The sequence below is a fragment of the Palaemon carinicauda genome, chromosome 4, assembly GCF_036898095.1.
Source record: "Palaemon carinicauda isolate YSFRI2023 chromosome 4, ASM3689809v2, whole genome shotgun sequence".
NCBI lineage: Eukaryota > Metazoa > Arthropoda > Malacostraca > Decapoda > Palaemonidae > Palaemon > Palaemon carinicauda.
In genome coordinates this window covers 74,819,274-74,839,775 of record NC_090728.1, presented here as the reverse complement: position 1 = coordinate 74,839,775, position 20,502 = coordinate 74,819,274, and the positions used below count along the sequence as shown (strand labels likewise).

General features: G+C 45.0%; 1 protein-coding gene across 2 annotated transcripts in view; it reads right to left on the bottom strand.

Moving 5' to 3' along the window:
• LOC137640014 (SRR1-like protein) overlaps positions 1 to 20,502 on the bottom strand; it is a 186,917-nt gene that overhangs the window by 45,885 nt on the left and 120,530 nt on the right. The gene's annotated exons all lie outside the window — the stretch shown is intronic.

Here is a 20,502-nt window from a genome sequence, read left to right as displayed (position 1 = left end):
AGTTGATTGTTGTCGCTCGTTGCGAAGAGATCGATCTGAAGTTCTGGGACTTGGTGAGAGATGAAGGAGAATGATCTTGCGTCTAGAGACCATTCCGACTCTATCGGGCTTGTCCGAGATAGAGCATCCGCTGTCACGTTGCGGAATCCTTGTAGGTGAACTGCAGACAGGTGCCATTTCTTCTTCTCTGCCAGACGGAAGATTGGAAGAAGCACCTGATTTATCTGGGGCGATCTTGAGCCTTGGCGATTGAGACATCGAACTACCACCGAGTTGTCTAGGGTTAGACGAATATGGATCGAGGGAGGCGGGGAGAGTTTCTTCAGAGTTAGAAGGACCGCCATGGCCTCCAAGATGTTGATGTGAAACGTCTTGAACAGGGGAGACCATGTACCTTGAGCCTGTTTTTGGTGGGAGTGACCTCCCCAACCCTCCAGCGAAGCGTCCGTGTGGATGTTGAGTGATGGAGGTGGGTGTTGAAGATTAATGGACCTTTTCAGGGCCTTTGCTTCCGACCACGGCTTGAGGAGAAGTCGAAGTCTGTTTGGGAGCCGTCTCTTGAGGTCTCTTCGAGCGATGGATGCAGAACGTCTCCAGACTCCCGCGGCATCCTTTAGCTGTGCACGAAGCACTGGGTTTGTTACTGAGGCGAACTGTAGAGAGCCTAGAACTCGTTCCTGCTGGCGTCTTGAGATCCGCTTGGATTTCAGTAGTCGCTTGACAGACCCTGCTATTTCCTTCCTTTTCTTCTGGGGAATGGAAAGGCGGTGTGACTGAAGGTTCCATTGGATTCCTAACCATTGGAACTTCTGAGCTGGAGAGAGGCGAGATTTCTTCACGTTTATCTTGAATCCCAGGTGTTCTAGGTACTGGGTGACTTTGCTGCAGGATTTTAAACAATCCTCGGGCGATGGAGCCCAGACTAGCCAATCGTCGAGGTAGGCCATCACCTGGACGTCTCGGAGGCGGAGCTGTTGTACTATGGCGTCCGCCAGCTTTGTGAAGATCCGAGGGGCCACATTGAGGCCGAAGGGCATGGCCCTGAAGGCGTAGCTTTTCCTTTGGAGTCGAAATCCTAGGTAGGAGGAAGCGTGATGGTTCATTGGAACGTGCCAGTAGGCATCCGCCAGGTCTATGGAGACCGTGTAAGAACCTCGAGGCAGAAGGGTCCTTATTTGTTGAAGAGTCAGCATCTTGAACTTGTCGTTCACTATGAACTTGTTGAGGGGGGATAAGTCCAGAATGACTCTGAGTTTGTCGGAGTCTTTCTTGGGGACACAAAACAGTCTCCCTTGGAACCTGGTGGACTTTACCTTCCTTATCACCTTCTTGTTCAAGAGATCTAGGACATATTCTTCCAGAAGGGGGGTTGATTGTTGGAAGAATTGCTGGAAGGTTGGGGGTGGTTGAGTCCAACTCCAGCCTAGACCCTTCTTGACGATGCTGTGTGCCCAGGGATCGAAGGTCCAACGATCCTGGAATTGGCGGAGTCTTCCTCCCACTGGAAGCACTTCATTGCTTCTGATGTCCCGAGGGCTTACTGCCTCGGCCGCTAGCTCCCTTTCCTCCTCTGCCTCTGGAGGGACGGCGAGACGCGTCCCTGCCTGCACCTCTGCTTGAGCCTCTACCTTTGGGACGAAAGGTAGTCGTCTGTTGCTCGAAAGCAGGGGTGAAAACCGGTGACTGTGACAAGACCGTTTGGGTGACCAGCTGAAAGGTCTGCTGTGGCTGAGCTGCCACTTGGGGAGTAGCCGGTCCCGGAAACTGTCGTCTTTGTTGACGTTGCTGGGGTTTCTGTTTGGAGGATTTCCTCTTAGGTTGAGGTCCGTCGTCCTGAGAGGATTTCCTCTTCTTTGACATGCCCCACTTGTGGAGAAGGTTCCTGTTCTCCGTGGCGGCTTTGTCGGTGATCTCCTTCACGAGGTCAGAAGGAAAGAGGTGTTTACCCCAGATGTTGGAGGAAATCAGCCTCCGGGGTTCGTGTTTCACAGTGGCACCTGAGAACACGAATTCTCGACAGGCTCTCCGAGCCTTCATGAAGTGGTACATATCCTTCACCAGGGTTGCCATGTGGGATTTGGCGAGTACCATGTAGTGGTCTGGTACTCTGGTGTCACAAGCCATGATATCGAGTTGGACCTGGAGGGACATGGATGCTGCAAGCCTCTCCTTCGTATCATGTTCCCGACGAAGGAGGTGATCGTTGAGTTTCGGGAGGTCTTCGTTAAACTGACGTCCGGCTACGTCAGGATCTAGCTTTCCCACCACGAAAGTATGCTGGATATCCTTCCAGTGTCGAGCGTTGGGGGGAGTCACTATGGAGAAGGGTCTGCACTCCTCCAGTGCAGGGCAGGCTTTTCCCTCTTCCACAGCCTTGAGGCACGCAGCGAAGGCCTTTTCCATGAAGGGAAGGACTGCATCGTCGGGTGCGACGTAGGTAGGGTGCTTCTTGCTCAGGGCCGGAAGCTTAGAGCAGGTAAAACCCCTACTTTTAAATGTATTGGCTAGCATAGCCTGGGCCTTCGCGAGATCGAACACTATCTCCTCCTTGGGTTCGGTCTCTTCTTTAGAGGCAGGTTCAGAACGGAGCCGGACGTAACAGTCCGGGTAGGCCTCGAAGTTTGGGAAGAACTCCACGTCTTCCAGGGGGACGGGCCGATCTTGTCGCTGACGAAGATCCTGCCGGTCGCGATAACCATATGCTCAGCATACCTCCAGGGGTTGGCGTGTGAGCATGCAGGGAGATCCTTAACCGAGATCTTCTTCGGTTCTTTGGATCCCATCATGGACCTGATAAACTCCTGATTTTCTTTCAGCCTGTCGTCCATGATGGCTTTGATCATCCGGAACATCTCTTGGGCGGATGGAATGGGTTCCGGGGTAGCGGAGGTAGACGGGAGAGACACTTCCGTCGGTGTAGGAGTAGGGGCGGTGATGGAAGGAGGAGCGACCTCTTGCTCCGACTCGGCGTATTCCACCTGGTCCTCATCATCTTCCGCACCTTGAGCCATAAGGGTCTTCTCCGTGCCCTCCGAAATATCCGACATGTGTTCGTCGTTCTCGGAATCCAGGTGGCACTCGTGCATGGACTGGGCCATGACTACGTCTGGTTCCACCGTAATTTGGACAGTGGGGATCAAATCTTTGGGCACCACAGAATCGGGGGAGGCCTTTGGGAACAGAAGGGACCTCATTTCTTCAGTGGCCAGGTATGGTCCGGTGGCATTCTTCTGGAAGCCACGCACCCACTTGCGTAGCTTATCCCGAGAAGTGTCCCTGACCTCCGCTGAGGGAGGATTATGGAAGGCATCGACTAGGCGAGCCTGGCAGACCGTACAGTTCAGCGGGTCCCAAAATTTCAAATCCCCTTTCTTGTTAGCACAAGGGGCGTGAGTCCTACAAGCCGTATGCCCGTAGAAGTGCGGGCGTTTCACAGCGCAGAAGTCGAAGTCACACTTCATCTGCTCCTCCTGTGGAAGAAAGAGAAAATGAGTATGGGGGGAGTCATAAGAATGGCTCTTAAACTTAGTTAATATTAATCATTAATCTTAACTTGATAAAGGGTGTGATGCACAGAGGATTGAGATAGGAAAGGAACATACTCCGTGCATCCCGCCCGGCTGGTTACCGTAAGCTTCATCCTTGGACAATCCGAGGTGACCGAAGGCACAGGATAGAATTCCAGTAGAAGTCCATAGGGCAGATGGAATTCCATGGGAATTGTCAAGGATAAGGTTGGGACTGAGGCCACTCAGTCCCAAATTAGGGGGCTAAAGGATCCCAAAGGGTAACGGCTTCCGGCAACCAGCCGCGCTAAGATACACGCAGCATGCTGGAAATCTGTAAAATGCAAGAAGACAGCATGATTACCAATAGAACAGTACTAAGATACTGATCCATTTACGTAAACAAGCCATCTGGTTGCAGTGTAGGGCTATCAATATCAGATGATAGCTAGTAAAAGGGGGTGCAAGTCGTCTTGACGCCTCCGGAAGGTTCCGGCAGACCGCCGGCACGCCGGAGGCCGCTCCAGCAGAGTTTCTGGCATTAGGACAGACAATATAAAAGTCAAGAGTAATACCAGGGTGGCGGCCGCCGGCACAGCGGCGGCACGCCGGCAGAGGGAGCGGCGGCTCCGGCAGCCGGAGGTTGCCGGATTGGTGACAGGAACAAGGATGGTTATAGCAGAACCGGACTGCCGGCAGTGGATGCCGGCACTCCGGGGGCCGGCTGGCGGGTGGACGACCAAGCTATGAGGAAGGGGGAGAGCCATCGGCTGGAAGCCGGCGGCAGGCGGTAGTCCCCCGGCACACGGAGGACTGGCGGCCGAGGGGATATGGAATGAGTCACCAAGGTAGGAGGTGGGTATCACCGACAGTGGAGGCGGCAAGGGACCGGCACCCGGATAGTGAAAGAGACAGAGGGAGGGATGTAGGGGGTCCGGCCATGGACTCCCAGACATCCCCCCTGAGTGGGTGTACCCATGATAGAGGCTGACTCTATCACCCAGAAGCAGGGGCCGCAGAGGACCGGGAGCTAAGGTAGCCCAAGGGAGGGCTAGGGGACACCCAAGGGGGGGGGGTGGTGAGACCCCTGCATACAGAACACATCCAGTGGCTAACCCCATAGGACACTATGAAGGGTATATGTACCAGAGCGGACTGTACACAAAAGCTCAAGGTAGCCCTATCACTCCACCCTAAGGAGGAGTTGTTGGACAGGGGACAGATGGGTATAGACTAACCTAAGTATAGGCTAGGCCATACAAGAGATAGGTGGGGAGGGGAGAAGAGAAGGGTCTTCCATGGAAGGGGTTCTGTACCAGAGCGGCCACTAAGGAAGGGAGGACACTCCCTAACCTAAGGTAAGGCAGCCTGACTGAAAACGGTGCATGGGTATAGTTTCAGCAAGGGACAGAATTAACCCCTCCAAAACCTAACCTAGAGCAGGGATGTACTTCCTGAACTAGGAAGGATTGAAGACATATCGCTATCGCAGGAAAGTCGTAAACCTAGTCCTAGCAATAGAGGAAGGACTAGCCGTTCCTCACTCTCAGGCGCAACCCTAAGGGGGGTTCATTCCCTTAGGGAGGACAGAGAGGCGATAAAATACTCTGATAAGAGCTTGATCCCCTTACGTGGTAGGGGGAGCAAGGCTACACAGAGGGAATGCCCAAGGGCAGGGGGATGAAGGAAGCATATAGGGGTCCTACATGTAGGTTAGGTTAGAAAGGCACACTAACTAACCTATCCCCTAAATGGTCCCTGAAGGCGAAAAAACTTGCATCACAGTCAATAGTATTGTAAAATAATGCCACTATCTTCATAAGTAAGCCTAGGATCACTGATAAAAATCATGCATGAACACTGATATAGGCGCTCTGGCCTGGGGGCTATAGCAGCCAACTGGTATGGGGTCAATCGATGACCGGTAAAAAAGCGTCAAAACACGATATAAAAGTTCCTAGCTATGAAGACTAAATAAACTAATATTATCGATTAGTAAATAAGGCCGGAAGCGTTGTTGCGGCTAACTAAATAAGGCATGCAGAACAACAACGACGCCATAAAATGGTGGGTCCGGTTGAGGCACAGCTCTGCCACAAAACATCAAATATCTCGAAAAGTAATATTTACTTTACGGTCAGAGCTTAACTAAACAATACTGGAACCTTGTACTCAACTTTCCAGAAGAAGGCGAGGCCGAAGGTAGCGACATGATAAAGATGCAAGTCGATAAAGTGAGCACAGGGAAAATCCGTCTAAGTAAGGCGAGCTACTGTACAAAGGATGAAGACGGACGTGACGTCATTTAGCAATGGCGCCCGTTTGTTTACGTCTCGAGTACCAAAAGTAGCCACGGACGAGATTAGCTGTGGAACGGCTCCCAGCTATTCTCCGCCTTTACACACCGAAGGTTAACTCTGTTCGGGGTGTAGATAGCTATGTGGCGCGTTAATACATGCGTCCCCTGTTGATATACGATGTCTTAAAAGGGAAACCTTTAGGATACTCGCTCCAGAAGTTAGAATTCTGTGATAACCTGTGGTTAAATTCTCTGGGAATATCTTAGTAGTTATTAACCCAAGGAAGCTACCAAAAAGGAAGCTTCCATCAGGACGCCATGGCTTGAGCCCCCCCCCAAAAAAAAAGAATATATATATATATATATATATATATATATATATATATATATATATATATATATATATATATATATATATATATATATATATATATAACTAGTAACATTTTCGCTTCTGGCAAGCTTAAGTTTAAGGATGAAGAGGACAGCAAGAAGACTTCGGATCATCTTACATATTTATTCTACACCAACGTTGGTGTAGAATAAATATGTAAGATGATCCGAAGTCTTCTTGCTGTCCTTTTCATCCTTATATATATATATATATATATATATATATATATATATATATATATATATATATATATATATATATATATATAAATATATACATATATATATATATATATATATTTATATATATATATATATATATATATATATATATATATATATATATATACATATATATAAATATATACATATATATATATATATATATATATATATATATATATATATATATATATATATACAGTATATATATATATACATATACATATATATATATATATATATATATATATATATATATATATATATATACAGTATATATATACATATATAAATATATATATATATATATATATATATATATATATATATATATATATATATATATATATATATATATATATATATATATATATATATATATATATATATATATATATATATATATATATATATATATATATATATATATATATACATATATATATATATACATACATACATACATACATATATATATATATATATATATATATATATATATATATATATATATATATATAATTTTTTTTTCTTAAATCTCATAATGTAATGGCCCAACATTTACAGTGTCCCAGGTGCAGTACTAAAACTAAGATAGCTAAGACAAGGAAGAAACATCGATGTGGATATACAGAAATTAAGACGTCACAGTCACAACACCCCAGTGACCAACAAGTTACGTCGTCGCGGTCATAAAAGTAAGTCATTAATTTCTTTAATTTTAATGTGTTAGTTCTACTAGTTTGTTAGCGTGTGCAGCTCAACATTACCGCTTGACAGTGCATTCGAGCTTGATGTTTTATTTTCCTGCGAGCGTAAGCGAGCCAGTGGCGGAACAAAAACCATTATATTTAGCCTTGTTAGCGTAACATTGCTAATGTTAACATGCGCAGCTCAACATTACCACTTGCCAGTACATACGAGCTTGATGGTTTATTTTCCTGCGAGCGTAATCGAGCCTGTGGCAAGACAAGAACCATCATATTTAGTGCTGCTAATGTTATCGTAACATTGCTAATGTTAGCGTGCGTAGTTCAACATTACCTTTGGATGTTTTTGTTTTCTGGTGAGCGAAGCAGTCCCGAAATGGAACAATACCCATTATATCTAAACATTATAACAGAAAATATATGTTTTCCTGTAGTAAATAACGTGATTTAACCGGTATTCACCTTCATTTCATACGCAACAACAACAACCAGTTCAGCTACTTAAAGTTAGTCGAACTGGTTGTTCTGTTTGTTTGCAGTTGAAATGAAGGTCAAATTCGGTGAAATCACGTCATTTACTACAGGAAAACATATATTTTGTGTTCGAAATGAGAATCAGTAATACAGTAAAACTTTACTGTATTACAGATTTTCATTTCGAACAGAAAATGATATTTTGATTATAAAATAAATTTTTGAATATACTTACCCGGTGAATATATAATAGCTGACGTCTCCGGCGGCTCGACAGAAAAACACAAAAACTCGCGAGCGATCGCTATGAAGGTTGCGGGTGTGCCCACCAGCGCCAACTATCGGCCAGATACCGCATATACATGTAAACAGCTCCAGTTCTTCTCATCCCGCTGGGTTTCTATCGGGGAGGAAGGGGGGGCCTTTAATTTATATATTCACCGGGTAAGTATATTCAAAAATTTATTTTATAATCAAAATATAATTTTTAAATATTTAACTTAGCCGGTGAATATATAATAGCTGATTCACACCCATGGTGGTGGGTAGAGACCAGAATTAATACAGTTTACAGCGTATATGCTTAGAGTTTTTGACAGTTATATCATAACAAAACCCAAATATATATAGGTACCTGGTAAGGAAGATGACTTAGACGATTACTCTGCCTTGTTAGTCTGTCTTCCTCACGAAGCCCAGCCATCCTCTTAGGATGCTGAAAGACTCCCAGGAGCTGAAGTATCAAGGGCGGCAACCCATACAACAGGACCTCATCAAACCCCTAATCTGGGCGCTCTCAAGAAATGACATTTGACCACCCGCCAAATCAACCAGGATGCGAAAGGCTTCTTAGCCTTCCGTACAACCCAAAAACAAGATTAAAAACATTTCAAGAGACAGATTAAAAGGATATTGGAATTAAGGGAATGTAGTGGTAGAACCCTCACCCACTACTGCACTCGCTGCAACGAATGGACCCAGTGTGTAGCAGTCCTCATAAAGAGTCTGGACATCTTTTAAGTAAAATGACGCGAATACCGACTTGCTTCTCCAAAAGGTTGCGTCCATAATACTTTGCAGAGATCTATTTTGCTTAAAGGCCACGGAAGTTGCTATAGCTCTTACTTCGTGCGTCTTAACTTTAAGCAAGCATCGGTCTTTTTCATTCAAGTGAGAATGAGCCTCTCGGATTAAAAATCTGATAAAATATGACAAAGCATTCTTTGACATAGGTAATGATGGTTTCTTAACTGAGCACCATAAGGCCTCAGATCCACCTCGTAAGGACTTAGTACGAGCTAAGTAGAACTTAAGAGCTCTAACTGGACACAGTACTCTTTCAAGTTCATTGCCTACGATCTCTGACAGGCAACGTATATCAAAAGACTTAGGCCAAGGACGAGAAGGCAGTTCATTTTTGGCTAGGAAACCAAGTTGAAGTGAACATGTGGCTTTCTCTGTGGAAAAGCCGATGTTCTTACTGAAGGCATGAATTTCACTGACCCTTTTAGCCAAAGCCAAGCACACTAGGAAAAGCGTCTTGAGGGTGAGATCCTTCAGGGAGGCTGAATGTAATGGCTCAAACCTGTCTGACATGAGGAACCTTAGGACCACGTCTAAGTTCCATCCAGGAGTTGCCATACGACGTTCCTTAGAGGTCTCGAAAGACTTAAGGAGATCTTGGAGATCTTTATTGTTGGAAAGATCTAAGCCTCTATGTCGAAAGACCGAAGCCAACATGCTCCTGTAGCCCTTAATAGTGGGAGCTGAGAGGGAGCGAACATTTCTCAGATGTAAAAGAAAATCTGCGATTTGGGCTACAGAGGTACTGGAAGAGGACACAGATGCTGACTTGCACCAGTCTCGAAAGACTTCCCACTTCGACTGGTATACTCTGATGGTAGAAGCTCTCCTAGCTCTCGCAATCGCACTGGCTGCCTCCTTCGAAAAGCCTCGAGCTCTTGAGAGTCTTTCGATAGTCTGAAGGCAGTCAGACGAAGCGCGGGGAGGCTTTGATGAACATTCTTTACGTGGGGCTGACGTAAGAGATCTACCCTTAGAGGAAGACTTCTTGGAATGTCTACCAGCCATTGAAGTACCTCGGTGAACCACTCTCTCGCGGGCCAGAGGGGAGCAACCAACGTCAACCTTGTCCCTTCGTGAGAGGCGAACTTCTGCAGTACCTTGTTGACTATCTTGAATGGTGGGAATGCATATAAGTCCAGGTGAGACCAGTCCAGTAGAAACGCGTCTATGTGGATCGCCTCTGGATCTGGGACTGGTGAGCAATAGATCGGTAACCTTTTGGTCAACGAGGTGGCAAAGAGGTCTATGGTGGGTTGACCCCAAGTCGCCCAAAGACTCTTGCACACGTCCTTGTGGAGGGTCCATTCCGTGGGTATCACCTGACCCCTCCGACTGAGACAGTCTGCCAAGACGTTCAAGTCCCCCTGGATGAATCTTGTCAACAGGGAGATGCCTCGACTTTTTGACCATATGAGAAGGTCCCTTGCGATCACGTACAGCGTGTGGGAGTGAGTGCCTCCTTGCTTGGAGATGTACGCCAAAGCTGTGGTGTTGTCTGAGTTGACCTCTACCACTTTGTTTCGAAGAATGCTTTCGAATTTCATCAAAGCCAAGTGGACTGCTAATAGCTCCTTGCCGTTGATGTGCATGCTCTTCTGAACCGAGGTCCACAGACCCGAGCATTCCCGACCGTCCAGGGTCGCACCCCAACCCAAATCCAACGCGTCTGAGAACAACACGTGGTTTGGGTTCTTGACTGCTAGGGACAGTCCCTCTCTCAGACTGATATTGCTGTCCCACCAGTTCAGGCATGCTTTTACTGGTTCGGAGACTGGGATTGATACCGTCTCTAAAGTCTTGCCCTTGTTCCAGGGAGAGGCTAAATGGAATTGGAGAGGCCGAAGGTGTAGTCTCCCTAGCGAGACAAACTGCTCCAGGGATGAGAGAGTCCCTACGAGACTCATCCAACTCCTGACTGAACAACTTTCTCTTTTCAGCATAAGTTGGACTTTGAGCAGGGCTTGTTCTATTCGGGTGGCAGACGGAAAAGCCCGAAAAACTGGACTGCGAATCTCCATCCCCAAATATAGAATAGTCTGGGATGGGATCAGTTGGGACTTTTCTAAGTTGACTAAAAGTCCCAACTCCTTGGCCAGACCCAACGTCCAATGTAGATCCTGCAGACAGCGATGACTGGACGATGCTCTGAGAAGCCAGTCGTCCAAGTACAGGGAGGCTCGGATTCCCGATAGATGAAGGAATTTTGCCACATTCCTCATGAGCCTCGTAAACACGAGAGGAGCAGGACTGAGGCCAAAGCACAGGGCTCGAAACTGGTACACCACATTCCTGTAAACAAACCTCAGAAACGGTTGGGAATCCGGGTGTATAGGAATGTGGAAGTACGCATCTCGTAGGTCGAGAGAGACCATCCAGTCTCCCTCTCTGACCGCTGCTAAGACGGACTTCGTGGTCTCCATCGTGAATTTTGTTTTCGTAACAAAAACGTTGAGCGCACTGACGTCTAGCACCGGCCTCCAACCTCCTGTATGCTTTGGGACTAGGAAGAGACGGTTGTAAAACCCCGGTGATTGAAGGTCCGAGACTTTCACCACCGCTCCCTTCTCTAGCAACAGAGACACTTCTTGATTTAGGGCTTGTCTCTTTGACTCCTCTCGGTACCTGGGAGAGAGGTCTATGGGAGTTGTTACTAGAGGAGGTTTGCGTACAAACGGTATTTTGTACCCCTCTTTGAGCAACAGAACAGACTCTTGGTCTGCACCCCTCTTCTCCCAGGCCTGCCAGAAGCTGTTCAATCTGGCCCCTACCGCTGTCTGAGGCTGTGGGCAGTCAGACTCTGCCACGGGAGGACTTGGCTCCTCTCTTCTTACCTCTCTTTCCCTCGGCACGAGAGCTTCCCCTGCTGGGAGCTCTGCCACGAAAGGGCGGGATAAATCTAGACGCAGGAGTCTCGATCCTGGGTCTCACAGCAAAGGATGAAGAAGGAGCCCCCTTGCGAGCAGAGGACGCCATCAGGTCATGTGTGTCCTTCTGCACAAGCGAAGCAGCTATATCCTTAACCAGTTGTTGTGGAAACAAGGCAGCTGATAAGGGAGCAAAGAGCAGTTCCGATCTCTGACAGGGAGTAACTCCTGCTGAAAGGAAAGAGCAAAGGGTTTCTCTCTTCTTCAAGACTCCCGACGTAAAGGTGGAGGCGAGCTCATTGGAGCCATCGCGGATGGCTTTGTCCATACAGGACATGATAAGTAAGGATACATCTTAGTCGGCAGACGAGATCTTCCTACTTAATGCTCCTAATGACCAATCAAGAAAGTTAAAAACCTCAAAGGCCCTGTATACGCCTTTAAGTAGATGGTCAAGGTCCGAGGAGGACCAACAAATCTTCGAGCGTCTCATGGCCAGGCGACGGGGAGAGTCTACGAGGCTTGAGAAGTCACCCTGGGCAGAGGCAGGGACTCCCAAGCCGAGAACTTCTCCCGTGTCATACCAGACGCTCGATCTAGAAGCAAGCTTAGAAGGTGGGAAGGCAAAGGCCGTCTTCCCCAAACTCCTCCTGGTATCCAACCAGTCGCCTAGAAGACGTAAAGCCCTCTTAGAAGAGCGAGAAAGCACTAGCTTAGTAAAGGCAGGCTTGGTAGCAGCTAAGCCTAGAGCAAACTCAGACGGAGGCGAACGAGGAGCAACAGCAACAAAGTGATCTGGAAAAAGATCCTTGAAAATCATCATGATCTTCTTAAAATCCATTGAAGGAGGAACAGCCTTAGGTTCATCTACATCTGAAGGATTATCATCAGGATGAGGATCAGCAACGTCCTCATCTGAAGGAGCCTCGTCCGACAACTGATGAGTCTCAAGCAAGGGAGAGACCTGCCTTGGTGGCAATGCTTGACAAGCAGAGTCCACACGCACAGGAGCATCAGTAGCAGTCCAGGACGCTACGTCATGTAACTGCCTAACGGACTGACTAGCAACAACAACAGGAGCGGGAGGACGCTCGACGTCAACTCGAGACTGCCTTGACTGCCTAGACTGAGCAGTCAAAACAACTCTTGACTGCGGTGCTTGACGCTCAACGTCAAAACAAGTCAACTTCGCTGGTTGGCGAACGTCCTGAACGTCAACACGAGCATGCGGCAGCGGCTGAACGTCCACAAGCGGCTGAAAGTCAACACGGGACTGCATCGAGTGAGGCTCTATGACACGTGACTGACGTGACTTTGTAACGTCAACGTCAACAGGACGAGCAAAGGCTCGTTTGGGCGGCTGACTGCCAGGATCTCGATCAGCTAAGCGGCGAGGATCATCGTGAACCTGCTCAGCAGTATAGTCCTCCATAAGAGAGGCAAGCTTATTCTGCATATCTTGCAGTACAACCCATTTAGGATCAACGGGAATGGGTGCGGTTCGAGACGAGGGTAACGTCTGTGACTGCAAAACATTGCCTACACTAAGACTCTCGGAGCCTGTGTTACGCTTCTGTTTAGGCGGCGAGCAGTCTTCCGATGACTGCACAGGGTCAGAGCTGTCCCAAAGGCTACAACCAGGACGCTGGACCTGTCCTGAAGGGACTGACTTTCGCTTTAAGGGTCTCGAAACCTTGCTCCACGGTTTCTTACGCGAGAAGCCTTCGGATGATGAGGAGAAAATCGCCTCGCTCGTCTTATGGTAGGGGCGGTCTTGACGAGAAACGCCTGAAACCATAAAGGGAACGTCTGTTCGTTGGTTAAAGCCTCTCGAACCCATAAGTCCTACGACATTACTTCTCCCTGGGGCATGGGAGCTTGCAAGAGGTCTCGGACTAGGCGAACGACAGGCACGAACAGACGAACCCTCGGTCGCAACACTGATAACACTTTGCGCACTAATCACTTTCTCCCCACGATTTTCTAATGTGGCACTCTGACACTTTAACTCTTTTACATCCGCCATGAGTTGATTACGGTCCGTAGCTAACGATTCAACTCTCTCGCCCAAAGCTTGAATGGCACGTAACATATCCCGCATTGATGGTTCATGAGTGCTAGTAGAGGGTTCAGGCACAACTACTACTGGGGAAGGATTAGGTTCAGGGGCATAGGAGGAGGAAAATTCTAACGATCTAGAGGAACTTCTCCTCACCCTATCTCTCTCTAGCTTACGAGAATACTTATCAAACTCTAGCCAGTCGAATTCCGAAAGTACCACGCACTCATCACACCGATCTCCTAATTGACAGGTTTTACCCCGACAATTAGAACACACAGTATGTGGGTCGAGAGAGGCCTTTGGAAGACGTTTGTTACAATCCCTAGCATTACATTTACGAAATTTAGGAATTGGAGATGGGTCAGCCATTTTGAAAAGTCAAAGAAAGTCCAAAAACAATCCAAAGTCATCAACAATTAAATCTATCCAAAAAAGAGTTCAAGAGTTTATTGAAGATAAAACACCTGCACTGCGAAAGCTCAAACCAAAAAGAAGTACTTCACCAAGACTGTAGAAAAACTCCAGGTTAACAGCGAGTAATGGAATCAACTTGTCGATCAGACCGACAGAGAAGAACTGGAGCTGTTTACATGTATATGCGGTATCTGGCCGATAGTTGGCGCTGGTGGGCACACCCGCAACCTTCATAGCAATCGCTCGCGAGTTTTTGTGTTTTTCTGTCGAGCCGCCGGAGACGTCAGCTATTATATATTCACCGGCTAAGTTAAATATTTAAAAATGTGTTTTCCTGTAGTAAATGACGTGATTTCACCGAATTTGACCTTCATTTCCACCGCAAACAAACAGAACAACCAATTCAACTAACTTTAAGTAGCCAAACTGGTTGCTGTTATTACGGATAATATGAAGGTGAAAACTGGTTAAATCATGTTATTTTCTACAGGGAAACATACATTTTCTGTTAAAATGTCTAAATATAATGTCTTTTGTTATATATATTCTGTTAAAATTATATTTTCATAATAAAATAAATTTTTGAACATACTTACCCGCTGGTTATATATAATAGCTTTAATTCTTCTGTCAGCAGAAATTCAAAACTCGCCACAATCGCACAGATATGCCAGGTATACACTAGCGCCACCACGGAGTTAGGTAGAACTATCCCTCCTAGTATCAGATATTTTATGCCCATAGGTCTCTAGAGGGGAGGAAAGGGGGGGATTCTAAGTTATATAACCAGAGGGTAAGTATGTTAAAAAATTTATTTTATTATGAAAATATCATTTTTAAAATTCTAAACTTACCCACTGGTTATATATAATAGCTGATTGACACCCTTGGTGGTGGGTCAGAGACAGTAACATATACTCCGGATAGCAAGGTTGGTAGCATCGCGGATCTCTATTATAGAGGTCCCGAGTTCGGTCCCCGCCAGGGACGTGAATACTGTGAGACCTTCTACCGGGGGGTACTCCCACGTGGCGCCTGGGGGGGAGGTTAAAGGGGACTAGTGATAGTCCCTGCTGGCTAATGGTCGCCCGAGGAGGACGATGTAAATCGTCTCTGTGGAGACCTAAAACCTGCAACTTTAACTTTTTAATGGAATTTCATTTAAGAGTTTAAAACAAAACTAGCTTAAGGGTTGGTACCTATTAAGGAAGCTGACTTCAATGGTTCTCTGCATTAATAAGTCTGCTGTCCTTTGAGAACCAGTCCCCCTAAGGGGCTGAAGAACTCTAGGAGCTGTCAAACGGTGAATAACCCCTATGCTGACAGGACCTCAACTAATACCCTTGTTCCGGGCACTCTCAAGGAACAAATGACTTACCTGACTAAGTCAAAGATTGCGGAAGATTGTCTAACAATTTCCTCCAATCATAAAAATATATACAAGTTCCAAGAGGGGAAAAGGGTACTAGGGATTAAGGGAGTGTAGTGGTGGATCCTTCACCTACTACTGCATTCGTTGCTACGAATGGACCCAAAGTGTAGCAGTCCTCATAAAGAGTCTGGACAAGTTTTAAATAAAGTGATGCGAATACAGATTACTTCTCCAAAACGTAATCAACATACTTTGCAGAGAACGATTTTGTTTAAAAGCCATAGAAGTTGCCACAGCTCTATGTTTAAAAGCCATAGAAGTTGCCACAGCTCTAACTTCATGAGTCTTAACTTTCAGGAGCTTAAGATCTGCCTCACCACAGTGTGTGTGAGCTTCTTCAATTGAAAGTCTATGAAATATGATAAGGTGTTTTTAGACATAGGTAAAGCAGGCTTTTTGACTGTACACCAAAGAGCTTCTGAACTGCCTCTTAAACATTTAGTCCTGTCTAAATAGAACCTCAGTGCTCTAACAGGACAAAGAATTCCAGCTCCTCACCCACCAAATCCGAGAGGTTAGCAATTTTGAAAGATTTTGGTCATGGGTGAGAAGGGCGTTCATTTTTGGCTAGCAAATCAAGCTGCAGGGAGCATATAGCTTTCCCCTTTCTAAGGCCAATTTTTTTTTTTTTTTTTTTTTTTTTTTTACTAAAAGAATGAACTTCACCGACCCTTTTAGCTGTTGCTAAGCTTATTAAAAATAAAGTCTTTAAAAAAGCAGAGTTCAAAGGTTCGAATCTGTTACTCATAGAAAATTTTTAAACCACATCTAAATCCCGGAGGGTGAATCCTGTTGACGTTTCTTAGAGGTTTCAAAGGAAATAAGGAGATCCTGAAGGTCCTTGTTATTTGAGAGGTCTAAATGTCTATGCCTGAAGACCATTGGAAGCATGCTCCTATACCCTTTGATGGTTGAGGAGGAGAAATTGTACCTTCTTCTAAGCTCTAAAGAGGAATCGACAATTTGAGCTATAGAGGTATTGTATGAAGAAACTGAGTTAGTTTAACACAATGCTCTAAAAACTTTCCACTTGGATTGGTACACCCTGAAAGTAGAACTTCTTCTTGCTCTAGCAATAGCCTTGGCTGCTTCCTTCGAAAATTCTCTAGATCTTGCAAGTTTTTCGATAGTCTGAAGGCAGTCAGACGTAGAGCTTGGAGGTCTAGATGGTTTCTTGCCAAGGGGTTGTCTTAGAAGATCTATTCTCAATGGCAAGCTTCTTGGAACATCCACCATCCATTCCAGTACCTCTGTGAACCAACTCCTTGACGGTCAGAAGGGGGCTGTTAACGTCAATCTGGTTCCCTCGTGAGACACAAACTTTTGTTGTACGTTGCACAGCACTTTGAATGGAGGAAAAGCGTACACATCTAGGTGTGACTAGTCCATCAGGAACGCGTCTATGTGTGACGCTTTGAGATCCGGAACTGGGGAGCAATAATTCTCTAGTCTTCTGGTTTTTGAAGTTGCGAATAGATCTATGAGAGGGCGGCCCCAAATCCGCCAAAGTTTCTTGCATACAACTAAATGCAGTGTCCCCTCTGTGAGGAAAACTTGACTCTTCCTGCTGAGGCTGTCTGCCCTCACATTCTTTTCCCTATGAATGAATCTTGTCAATAGGGATATCTTTCTTTGATGTGCCCAAACGAGAAGAGTTTTTGCTATCTCGTAAAGAGGCCTCGAATGCGTTCCCCCTTGATTCACTATGTAGGCCAAAGCTGTGGTATTGTCTGCATTGATTTGTATTACATTGTTCATCATTAGCTTCTCGAACTCCTTGAGAGCCAACAGGACTGCTAACAGCTCCTTTTGATTGATGTGGAGACTTTGCTGTTGTCTTGTCCACAGACCCGAAATCTCTGATTTTCCTAGTGTTGCTCCCCACCCCGAGTCCGAGGCGTCGGAAAACAACACAAGCTCTGGGCCCTTTTGTTCCAAAGAGAGACTTTCCTGGAGCCTGTTTACGTTGTTCCACCAACGAAGGCATTCTTTTATTAGTTCCGTAAGAGGAATGCTCTCCTTGTCGAGGCTGTCCTCTTTGCTCCAATGGCAATTGAGATGGAACTGAAGGGGTCGTAAATTTAGTTTCCCCAGACATACAAATTGTTCTAGTGAATAGAGGGTTCCCAGGATACTCATCCATTCCCTCACTGAACAAAACTCCTTCTTTAGAAAGGCACAAAGCCTTAAGAGAGCTAGCTGTTCTTGCAGGTGATGGAAAAACCTGAAAAGTCAGACTCTGAATCTCCATCCCTAAATAAAGGATCTTCTGGGAAGGGATCAATTGAGACTTCTCTGAATTCACCAGAAGTCCTAGCTCCTCTGACAGACTCATTGTCAGACGCAAATCCTTTAGACAGCGATTGAGTGAGGGGGCTCTTAGTAGCCAATCGTCCAAGTACAAGGAGGCTCTGATGCCTCTTGAGTGGAGCATGCTTGCCACATTCATTATGATCTTTGTGAAGACTAGAGGGGCGGTGGTGAGGCCGAAGCCTAAGGCCCGAAACAGGAAAACTTTTTTCCAGAGGTCTAAGGATAGGACACAACGATATGCCCTAACATACGCACCCTCTATTTGAGGGGTGTTGCATAGCCCGAAACAAAGAACTCAAAACTGGACAAATTCCTCCCATACACGAACCTTCCGGTAGCTTGAAGTTTGGATGGATGAGGAAGTAGAAATAAGCATCCTGGAGAACTAAAGAGATCATTCAGTTGACCTTTTTTTACTGCTGCAAGCAAAGTCTTATGAGTCACCATAGAGAGGTTTTGTCCTCTGGACGTAGCTTGAACCGTAAGTGACTGACGTTGGACGTCACAGTTTGTTTGACGTTCGACGTCACGAGCTTGTTGCTCGACGTCAAGTTCAGCCTGATGCCTGATGTCACGTTCAACTTGACGTTCAATGTCGCGCTTAGCTGCCTAGCGATCGTTGCCGCGCTTGGAAGGTAAACGCTTGTTTCCTAGGAGTCAACTCCTTAAGGTTCTGAATTCTGACCTCAATGCTTTAGAGGTTTAATTCTAGCTCTCCCAACCAAGAATTAGTTCAAGTAGGCCTTGGTCTGAGAACATAATATCTTTCTAGTTAATATTTATTTCTAATATAGCGCCTGGCCTAACAAAGTTCCAACGCTATACGCTCATGGATAACGACAGGTCCGAACAGAAGCACCCTCCACTGTATTGAATAAAATTCACTGCACTAATTTAGTACTAAAAATTTGCATTTTTGACTCTTTGGTATAAAACCAAAAGTATACATGCCCGTAGAGGGAGAACTTACTATTCTGTCAAGGGCTTGAATGGGAATGCAATAGTCACTGAATCCCATATAAAATGTAACAAAATATTTAATATAAAATATTAACATATTACATGAATAGATATAGGAATAAAGAATATATCTATATATTTAAATCAACCCTTAATATCAAGGGGTTCCCATAAAAGACGAATAGTCACATTTAACAATTGGAACATTTATAAATATTATACGAAAAAATTTTGTATTCCAAAAACGAACAAGTAAACAACCATACAAAGAATCGTGTGACTATATCGATTGTCATGAATACTACGTCGTATCAAAATTACCAGAACGCTAATTCTCTTTAATCTTTGTAAACAGATTAGTTAAAGAAAAATTACTAAAAGGACCAATATAATTGGAAAATAGCATACTGTATTCCTTTTATCTAAAATAATTTAAAAACTTAGTTTTTAAAGAAAAATGTACTCTTCATAAATATCGATACAAAGAGTATTACTGTAACGATAGACTGAGGACTGCGTAGCATAAATAAAAATGAACGCTAGATAATCTTTAAAACAGATCGAAGATTATCCAAAGAAAGCATACCAAAAGGACAAAAATTTTCTCAAAATAACATATCCTTTTATTTTATATAACTAAATATTTTGTAAGATAGTATTAACTTATCATTCTTTGTAGAAAAATTAAGAAAATGCAAGTCATACTCAAGCTTATGTCAAATGACTGTGACGTCATCGATTAGGCGAAATGTTTACCTATCGCCATATGCTTTCGTTAGTTAAAAATAGGTTGAAAAATTTTTAATCCTACCTTTTACGCTATAACATAGAGATAAAATATCAAACAAACACCTAATAAGCGAATGCTCAAACACATAACAAGAGTATATCACCAAAATACTGCTAAAATCCAGGTTAAACACAAGTAAATTTGATTTCTATGTTGCCAGTATGGCGGCAGAAGAAAATCTGATACTATGAGGGATAGTTCGACCTAGCTCCGTGGTGGCGCTAGCGTATACCTGGCATATCTATGCGATTGCTGCGAGTTTTGAATTTCTGCCCGACAGAAGCATAAAGCTATTATCACATAACCAGCGGGTAAGTACACTGGAACCTCTACATCCGAACGTATCTACATCCGAATTTTCCAACATCCGAAGTAAAATTCGAGCAAATTTTTGACTCTACAGCAGAATTTTATTTCGACACACGAAGTAAGCAATTTTCGTCGTACCGGTTGTATCCTAATTTTTTGACACGCGAAGTACAATTTGAACACGTTCCTACTCTACACCCAAATTTTTTTTTCGACACCCGAAGTAAACAATACTCGTACGCATAGTTGGTACTCATAGCGCCGGATGTGTTTTTTATTTCCGCCGATAGAAGGCAGCACTTTGACCTCGGAGGGACCCTCAATTAGCGTGGCTTGGGTCAGTCCTCTGTTCTCGTCGGCTTCTTGCGGTTGTGCCCTGTGCGTTCTGCTATTATTGTACTGTTCTAATCGTGATTTTTTACGTGCATCCTTTTATGGTAATTTACGTAGTATGGGTCCTAAAAGGCTTAGTTTTGCAAGTGGTAGTGGTAGTGGTGAAAAAAGGAAGAAGGAAATGCTTTCTTTAGACGTAAAGCAGAAAACTATTGAAAAACATGAGCGTGGCGTCCGCGTGAGTGAACTTGCTAAACAATATGGCCGTAATATGTCGACGATCTAGACAATCCTGAAACAGAAGGAAGCTATTGAAGCAGTGAAACCTTCTAAGG